This window comes from Vulpes vulpes, chromosome 1 (genome assembly GCF_048418805.1).
Source record: "Vulpes vulpes isolate BD-2025 chromosome 1, VulVul3, whole genome shotgun sequence".
NCBI lineage: Eukaryota > Metazoa > Chordata > Mammalia > Carnivora > Canidae > Vulpes > Vulpes vulpes.
This window is the reverse complement of record NC_132780.1, coordinates 49044735-49053981: the sequence shown is the minus strand read 5'-3', so window position 1 is coordinate 49053981 and position 9247 is coordinate 49044735. Positions and strand designations below refer to the sequence as shown.

The 9247-nt window shown below is 45.0% G+C and overlaps 1 long non-coding RNA gene across 1 annotated transcript in view; it reads left to right on the top strand.

The window, feature by feature from the left end:
- Positions 1–1137: 1137 nt before the first annotated feature.
- The window catches only part of LOC112908675 (uncharacterized), a 150737-nt gene continuing 142627 nt past the window's right edge, over positions 1138–9247 (top strand). Inside the window, exons 1-2 of the long non-coding RNA XR_012002565.1 lie at positions 1138–1409; positions 4206–4533. This is a non-coding gene — a long non-coding RNA (uncharacterized lncRNA). The remainder of the gene's footprint in view (positions 1410–4205; positions 4534–9247) is intronic.

Sequence of the window (9247 nt, the reverse complement as noted above, 5' to 3'; positions counted from 1 at the left end):
CCCCACGTCAGGCTCCTTCCTCAGGAGGGGTCTGTTTCTCTCTCTGCCCCTCTCCTGCTCATGCACATGCTATCTCTCTATCAAATAAATAAAATCTTTAAAACATAATATTCATAATAATAATAATATGTACAGTTTCTTGTTTTCTTCCCTGGGCCCAGAGTTCTCCCACTGTCCATTTGCTACTTCCCAGAATCCTCTCTGAAATGCTTTGCTTAAACCTATGCGGTATTCAAGGTTTTTTTTTTTTTTTAATTTTTTCTTCCCCAGTCTCCATCCCTAATTCATGCACACAAACTGCCCCCCACATGCACACACACACACACACACACACACACACTCAACTTGTTCTATAATCTTTAGGGTCTTACTCTCAATTAGTTATCCTGAAAAATACCGTTGCAATATTTCCTTTTTTTAAAAAAATATTTTCAAAAAGATTTTATTTATTTATTCATGAGAGATGCAGAGACACAGGCAGAGGGAGACCCAGGGAGCCCGATGAGGAACTTGATCCCAGGACCCCGGGATCACACCCTGAGCTGAAGGCAGATGCTCAACCACTGAGCCACCCAGGCGTCCCTATCCTCACAATATTTCCAAAGCTGTTGGATTAATGTAACACAAAAGCACTCTTGGTAGAAAATACCAGGCCAGGGCTCAGTGAATTTTTTCTTCAAAGGGCCAGTTCCTAAAGATGTAAAGCTTACAGGCCATACGGTCTTGGTTGCAGCATCTGAACTTGGCCACTGTAGCAGGAAAGCCGCCGCAGATAATATAAGAATGAACGCACATGGTTGTGTTCTAATAAAACTTTATTTGCAAAAACTAATAATGAACTTGATCTGCTCTCTAAGCTGTAGAGTGCTGCCCTCTACCACAGATAAAGGAATGAGCAGGGGGGGTGATCTCAGATGGTAAGGCCGGCTACCAGCAGGGAGCTTTAGAGCAGGAGAGGGCTTTGATGCCACCTTCCCCTGTCTGAAGGTCCCCCAGACCCGGGCAGGGCCAGACAGAAGCCCTCGGCCTGCGTCCCCAGAGTTAGCTGAGCTGGCAACTGGCCTAGGGTGGTTTAGAGGATGGAAATTTCCAAGTGGGCCAAGAGCCTTCTCTCTGCCAAGGACTGATTCAGAGTTCAGGGATTAAGCCTCTGGCGTGGGGATTAAGCCACAGTTTCACAGGCTCTGACCCTCCCGGCACCAGATGCTGGGCCGGGCCAGGTACAGCCCGTGCTGTTGGCCCTGAGAAGGTCCTCACCCCAGGTGTGGGCATGAAAGGGAAGAATGAAATGAGGGGCCCGAGTTTTCTGCTTTCAATCTTGATTCTCTTCTACTTCTGCTGAATCTGAGATGAGAACATACTTTGGAAACAACCAAGGAGCATGAAGGAATTTATCCCCAAGGCCAAGAGTGAGTAAACTGCAGAGTGTTAAGTTCTCAGTAGGGATGCAGAGAAGCATGGGCACAGACCTCACATTCCATCCTCGTGCTTTGTTCTGCTGGCTCCATGCTGCTGCTTCCTGTGTGTCTGGAAAACCACTCCTGATTTCCAGGTGTTTAGCACGCATGTGCCAGCCTACAGGGTCTATTTCAAAAGCAGCTTGTAGTTACCTGGGTCATGTTTGCACCTTCTGTTGTCAGTCATCCAGCAAACACTGGTCTCCGGGGGGGGGTGGGGGTGGGGGTGGGGGCTTTGAACTCTGGAGTTTGAGGAAGACGCCTCTGGGTCAGTCCTTTGTTTTTCACCAAGACAGAGACCCAGAGGGGGATGGGAGTGGTTCAGTCGAACACTAATCTGAGGCGCATGGAAGACTAGAAACCAGTTCTATGGGCTTCTAGTTCTGTGGTCCATTCATGAGACAGAACTACACTGTTGTCTGTGATGATAAAGGTAATAGGTTAGAGGCACCTGTAGTGGATTTCAAGTCCAATCAAAGTAAAGTAAAGGCTCTTTGACTATGAGGTGGAATAAGTTTTTGCCTCACTCTGTAGCTCTAACTTCTTCAAATCCTATAAAAATTAGCTTTTGTTTCCTTGCATGGAGGTTACTTGTGTATACTCCTATAGCAGTCGGGGTAGGGTGAGTTATGTTGCAGTGACAAGTGACCCCCAAAGTTAAGTGGCTTACAAAACCAGAGTTGTATTTCTCACTCATGTTATGTGCGTGTTGTGAGTTGCTGTGTTTTTGCTCCCCACCTCCTCTCTCAAAGGCTGAGGCTGGCAAAGCTGCCTCTCACCCAGGGTTGGAAAACTCTAGGTGGTAGGCCGAATCCAGTCTGCCATCTGCTTCTGTGAATATAAATATATTTCATTGAAACATAGATATGTTTATTCACGGATCTGTTTATTATTCATAGATATGAAACATGGATATTATTTATAACTGTGTTTGCATTATACTAACAGAAATGAGTATTTGCAGTAGAGGTAGAGTACAGACCACAGTGCCCCAAAATTTGACTTTCTGGCCCTTTACAGAACAAGTTGGCTGACCCCCCAGTGTGAAACATTGACAAGAGAAAAAGAGAGCGAACTACAGGCTGGTTCTTAAAACTTCTTCCCAGGGCAGCCCTGGTGGCCCAGCGGTTTGGTGCCACCTTCAGCCCAGGGTGTGATCCTGGAGACCCGGGATTGAGTCCCACATCGGGCTCCCTGCATGGAGCGTGCTTCTCCCTCTGCCTGTGTCTCTGCCTCTCCCTCTCTCTCTCTCTCTCTCTCTCTCTGTGTCTGTCATGAATAAATAAATAAAATCTTAAAAAAAAAAAAAAACTTCTTCCCAGAAGTGACACATGGTCATTTCTGCTCACATTTCCTACACTCGAACAAGACATGTGGCCACTCTTGAGTTCACTAAAGAGGGATGGAAAATCAACCTATTTCAATGTGATTTATGTTTTATTTGTACAAAAGTGGACTCCTTTTAAATTAAGCAGAAGAAAGATTTATGTGAAGGGTATTGGGTAATCACACAGTTGACAGGAAGGCTGGAAAGCCAGGCTCCCGAGGGAAAGAGGAAGAAGCACCACAGTCCCACCACAGCCATGGCCTCTGTGCATCTTGCCCCCTGGGGTCTCCTTCACTCCAGGTCCTGACCACTGCCCACTTCCCTGAAGCCACTGGGGGTAACTTAAAATTGGACCTTAGCCTGCTTGTCATTCTCTCAAGATTCACAGTGCTAGGTGGGTGCCACTTATTGACCACATTTAAGCCATAAGGCCATGTCCTAGCCACTGAGAGGCCTGGGAGAATGAGTATGAAGGTTGTTGGTTTTTTTTTTCTTCCCATCTTGGGAAGGCAGAAGGAAGGGGCCTTAATTATAAAGATTTATAAAGGGAGAGATTTCATTGATGTAGGACTCCATGCTGGGAAGCTCAAGCATCATCCATTCTATGCTCAAGTGCTGCTAGCTGGAGGCTGGGCAGGGTGTGCGGCAGAGTTTGGCACTGCTTTGAGTTTAACTTCTTCAGTGACATTTGGGCAGCCTTATCTCTCCGATGCTTCCAGCCTGTGGCCTGGAGAGATTGGAGAAGGGTGGGACAGCTTCTCTCTTCTGGTTGTCCAGAAGCTACGATGACACTCATCACCTGGACTTTTCTTATCCCCTTCCTCCTTATCCATCATTCCATCCCCGTGAAAGACCTCTACCCTTTTGTAAAAAGTAAGTCAGAAATCTAGTCATGGTCAGTACGAGAGGGGCAGGAATGTATCAGAAATCAAATCGAATACGTTTCACTTTGTTGCTCCCAATAGGTAATTCTACTGGTGTGAATCATTGGGATTGGATTTTGTCCAAGCACTTTTAACCTCACAGGGTGCAAGGCAGGGGTTGTTTGACAAGCCAAGGTGGGGTTTGGTTTTGAAGGGGTGAGCTCCATGGATACAGAGCACGCCTTCAGGTGGGGTACACTGAGGTCATGCCAGCCAGGAACCCCTTTCCACTAAGGGCCTCCAGTTTGAACCTTTGAGTTCATATCCAAATGAAATTATGTATAGTCTAAAAGATCGAACAAGAGTAACTTGTAACTTTGAATCCCATGACTAGACCTTGCTCTCTACAAGCTAATATTTCTAACATATCTTCTATGTGAGTAACCCAATTACATTGAATCATACTTTTTCCTTTGAAAAATATCGATTTGTTTGGTGGGAATATTTAACCACAGTTTTTTTTTAAACTCTATGTTGGTATCTTTTTATTTTTTCCAGTGAATTTGAAGTCTCAGAATGTGGATGTGGCATGGAAAATTCTGGACCTTTAATGCTTCCCCACCTGAGATGACTAAAGCAGACAGATATGGATTCTCTAAAAGATGTGAACCCCAAAATAGGAAAAGCTGGTGTGACAATCCAGGGGTCCAGGATGTGTTAGAACTTGGAGTCATGGATCTAAGGACTCAGAACTCTTATTTGCAGGTTTGTGGTTGTGTATTGAATAATCGCTTTGGAACAGACTAATGGTCAAGAGCTTCCTAGAAGTGTGAGATGGCTTGTCACTGCACTTATATGGGAATACCTAACGGAAACTGTTTATAAGGTAGGTTTACATTTCTTTTGGTGATTTTGGATATGTCCAAAAAATGGCTAAAAGCAAAAAGTACATCCAGCATTGGGATTTTGTCTGCAGATTTCTATCCTATTTAGATCTTATGGTTTTTTGTTACGGTGTTGGCTGGGGGAGGGAGGCAGTGCTGTATCCCAAGGGTCAACATGGATATGGTGGCTTTGTCATGGCTCTGTAACATGCGATGAGCCAGGGAAAGGTGGAAATTAAAGCTCAGGCCACTAAATGGGAGCCCAGTCTCCCTGACAAGAGCAGGACAGCAAAACAGGTCAGCAAGTCAAATGTCCAAGTCAGATGGAAGATGAGTACAGCAGGTTGGGGAAACAGGGATGGGCAAGGAGGATTTTCCCTTCTTCGGTCCCTCTTGGCTTTAGAGTCTGATATCACCATTGGATTCTGGAGCCCATCCTGCCTTGGGAAGCTTCCATTCAGCAGGCTCTGTTCCCTCTGCCAGTGGAAAATAGAGAGTGTCTTCAAGTTGGCAATCCAGTTTCTTATTGGGACCAGTACCCTGATACCAAGGTTAAATTCTTGGAAGCCTAGATCCTACCCCCACCCCTTCAGACCCCAAGTGACATCCTGGTCCAGGGAGTTGCTTATCTAGAATCTTATTGCTACCAACCAATAGCTGACTTCTTTTATCTCTGTGTCACCTTCTCTGGCATCACCTGCAAAGTCAGTCTTCTGTGAGGACCCAAATGAAAGTCAGATATAAGTCCCTGTAACTGGGTGTCCATATTCAGCTCTTTTTTTCTTTGTTCTGCAGAGAAGCTTGACCAGGGAAGGAGGCTGAAGGTTTCTTCTATCACTAGTGTCTCTCCTGCCCAGGTCAGACCCAGAGTCCCCAAGAGCAGTAGCTCTACCAGGAGGCTCTCTTGAAATGATCAGAAGATGGTTTAGGGGGCACAGTGAAGCTCAGCCAGGCCTCTGATGACCAAGGGTGACTTTGTTCTCTTCATCTTTGTATCTGCTGCTGTTTGCTGCTGAAAATGGTTTCAAACCTCTGGAGTCCAGTCTTCCTTTTATAAAAATACTTTTCATATTCATTTCCTTACAAAACACACAAAAAACTCAATTTATATTCCACATATTATACATGATTAAAGCTTTCTCCCTTTATTCCTGCTCTCAAGGTAATTATTTTTATTGATGACAAATGTGAGGTTTTGGTCTCTCATTATCTGCTTCACAAAAGAGAGTACCCAATTAGTCAAATAAAATTCACAATTTTGCTTTATTAAAATATTTTATTTATTTGAGAGAGAGGGCATGAACAAATGTGCGTGCACATGAACCAGGGGAGGGGCCTAGGGAAAGAATCTCAAGCAGACTCTGTGTTGAGCAAGGAGCTCCACACAAGGCTCAATTTTATGATCCTGAGATCATACCCTGGGCCAAAATCAAGGGTTGGGTGCTTAACTGACTGAACCATCCAGGAACCCTTATAATTTTACTTTTTAAGTGACCCATATTCAGTATAATAGATACATAATATTTCAACATACGGTTTCACAATCATTGTATTTTAGAAGCTTAGGGACCCTCTGGCCCAACCCCACAATGTACAAAAGGGAAACTGAGTCACAGAGAGGAAAAGTAACTTTCCCAAAGTCATATCGAAGTGTGCCTTCACAAATGCTCTTCCTGCTTCTTGGCCTAATGCTTTTGCTACAAAGCTACTTTTCCCTTAGTGATCCTGTCACTTCCTTTCTATGGACTGCTTTGAGCTAAAGGTTTATCAAGCAATTCTATTTTTTAAAGGCTAAATAAGCACATCCCAGTTGCATAAATTGAAGCATGAGCTAGAAAGTAGAATTGTGACGTGGGCATCAGAAAGCCTGAGAGCTCCTCCTGCCTGTTCAGGTCTCTCTAGTGCTTATGGTGCTTCTGGGGCTGTGGGAATGTTGAGAGAGCCAAGGAACGGGATGGGGTAAGAGGGGATGTGGGTGTGCGGACAGGAGGGCAGTGAGGCAGCACAGAGCCCGAGGAGCCATCGGGCTGGGGGACAGCCCATGGTACACTTTAAATAAATAGTGCTTTTCCAATTGGTGTTTACCAATTCTTAGTTGTGGATATTTGGGGGAGGCTCAAGAAAATGTTTTCACAGCCCTTGGGGATCGTGTAATGAGAAGCATGTGTAAACTGAATGTTGAAGGAGCCACACCTGGGACACATTTGACCCATGACAGATACTCATGTGGGAAAAGAGCCAATGTTTTTGGAGCTGGCCCATTTTATGAAAAGATGCCTATCAAAACAAACACAAGTACACAAACAAAGCAACAACAGCAACAAATACCGCAGGGCCTGAGATTTGGGCATAGTTTTCTGAACAAAAGACTCAGCTCCACCAAAGCTCGGGGAGAGAAGCCATAAAAGAAAATGCCCCAGTCTGAAGGAGAGGCCGTCTCACTTCGGCCTCATGTGCATCCCCCGCGGGGACTATCATGTTACCGTTTTAATGAAAAGCAGACACTTTAAAAATGACTTCATACCAAATGAAAAATGATTCTAAGCTGAGTATGGCTTGTTGGGGGGTGAGCATAGGACTCCCACAGGGGTATCTGTGGCTCCTCTCGTCCCCTGGGCCCAGGGTTACCAGGGAAGTAGAGATGCAGCTGATTTGAACAAAAATGCCACGCCAGGGGGTGTCTTCAGACTCTGCACCCATCATATATTTTGTTCTCTTTGCTACTTGAATGTGAAAAAGCAAAACCATGTACTGGTCCTGATTCAAGGGCTCCAGAGTTCTAGATTTTATTCTGTGGCAGATAGGGAGCCCCTGAAGGCATCCTCAGTCAAATGCTGTCCTCGACTTGGCAGAAGGAGCCCTTTGTGATGGTGTGTTTGCTTCTTCTCGTATTGTCTCTCAGTCTTGCACTCAAGCTCAGTGTACCAAATCCAGGTCACTGAATGTCCCAGAGTTTCTCCTACCGCCCCTTCCTTTGTCAATATTATTCCCCCTTTTTGCATGCCACTTCCACCCCATTTGCTTGGCTCATGCCTGTTCAAAAACCACTTCACCCTGAGTTCCTGCCTCCACCTCTTTAGTCATCTCTGTAACGGTATCAGTCATGCCTGTTACAGTTATGGGCTGGGGGAGGGATTGTCTGCATGATTCAGGGACTCTAAGTTCTTTGGCTGAAGGAAATGTGTTCATTCATCTCTGAATCTCCAGTGCTCAGTAACTTGTACAGCATCTGGAACACAGTAGGTGCTCCATAAATAGCATTGATTGAGTGAATCAAAGAATCTCAGGTTTATGAGTTCATAAAGTGCCACCTGATTGGACAACTTTGGATACAGATATTGCTGGTTCACGGACAAGCCAGCAGAGGTAACTGAATCCAAAGAACAGAATTCTGGTTCACCTTCTATGGTCCATGATGTCTCTGAAAGTTGTTGGAAACAAAAGACTTGCCAAACAAAAGAAAAATGGCTCGTTGTAAGCTCCACACATTAAGAAGCTTTCGCTATCTTCCAGTATCTGGGTTCTCCACAGAACTCCAAGACAGGGATCCCTGGGTGACGCAGCGGTTTGGCGCTTGCCTTTGGCCCAGGGCGCGATCCTGGAGACCCGGGATCGAATCCCACGTCGGGCTCCTGGTGCATGGAGCCTGCTTCTCCCTCTGCCTGTGTCTCTGCCTCTCTCTCTCTCTCTCTCTCTCTCTCTGTGTGACTATCATAAATAAAAAAAAATTATTAAAAAAATTAAAAAAAAAAAGAACTCCAAGACAAATCACATAAAAGGAGTGCTATAGACTAAGAGAGTTAATGGCGAACTTCTCTGCTTTTGTTCAGTGTGGTCTTGAGGTCTATCCTTGGGGTGCTTATAGCCTAATTGCTAGTATTAGCAACCAAGTGAAAATGATGGTTGTGGGAGTGTCTGGGTGGCTCCATCAGTTAAGCATCTGCCTTTGACTCAGGCCATGATCTCAGGGTCCTGGGATTGAGCCCCACGTCAGGCTCTCTGCTCAGCAGGGAGTGTGCTTCTCCCTCTCCCTCTGCCTGCCACTCTGCCTATTTGTGCACTCTCTCTCTCAATCTCTCTCTGTGTCAAATAAATAAATAAATAAATCTTAAAAAAAAAAAGAAAATGATAGTTATCGAAGAAGTCTTGGGTTCATGGCTGATAGCACATTTGCAATTTTACAGCTTTATTTCCTACATTAATGCAAAGGAATAAGTAATGTAAAATTGTAGTCACTGTGACAAGATCTGTGAATAACACAGGGCTCTTAGGGTTGTAAATAAAAACCCATCCTTGACAAGCTTAAACAGGGACTAGGGATTTTATTTACTCACAGATTTGAAAAATCTAGAGCAAGTCTGGCTTCAAACATGAGTTGATTCTGGGACTTAAATAAAATCAAGACAGTCTTTTCCTGTGGCTCAGTTCTGTCTGTTTCTGTATTTGCTTCATTTCCGGGTGCCATCTTGTGCCTCCAAAGCTCCAAGATCGTACTCTCTCAGTCCATATTAAATGTGAAAGAAGATAATGTTTCCTTCTGGAATCACCTACTCCAGTCCTGGGATTCATTCTGATCAGACCAACTTGAGTCAGGTGCCTCCCTGACCCAACCATGTGGCTCTGTGGGTTGGATGTACTGAGGGTCCAGGCTTGTGACATTTGCTCCACTTTGGAGGCTGGGGGCAAGGGGTAGGGCTCCTCCCAAGTCACAGAGGG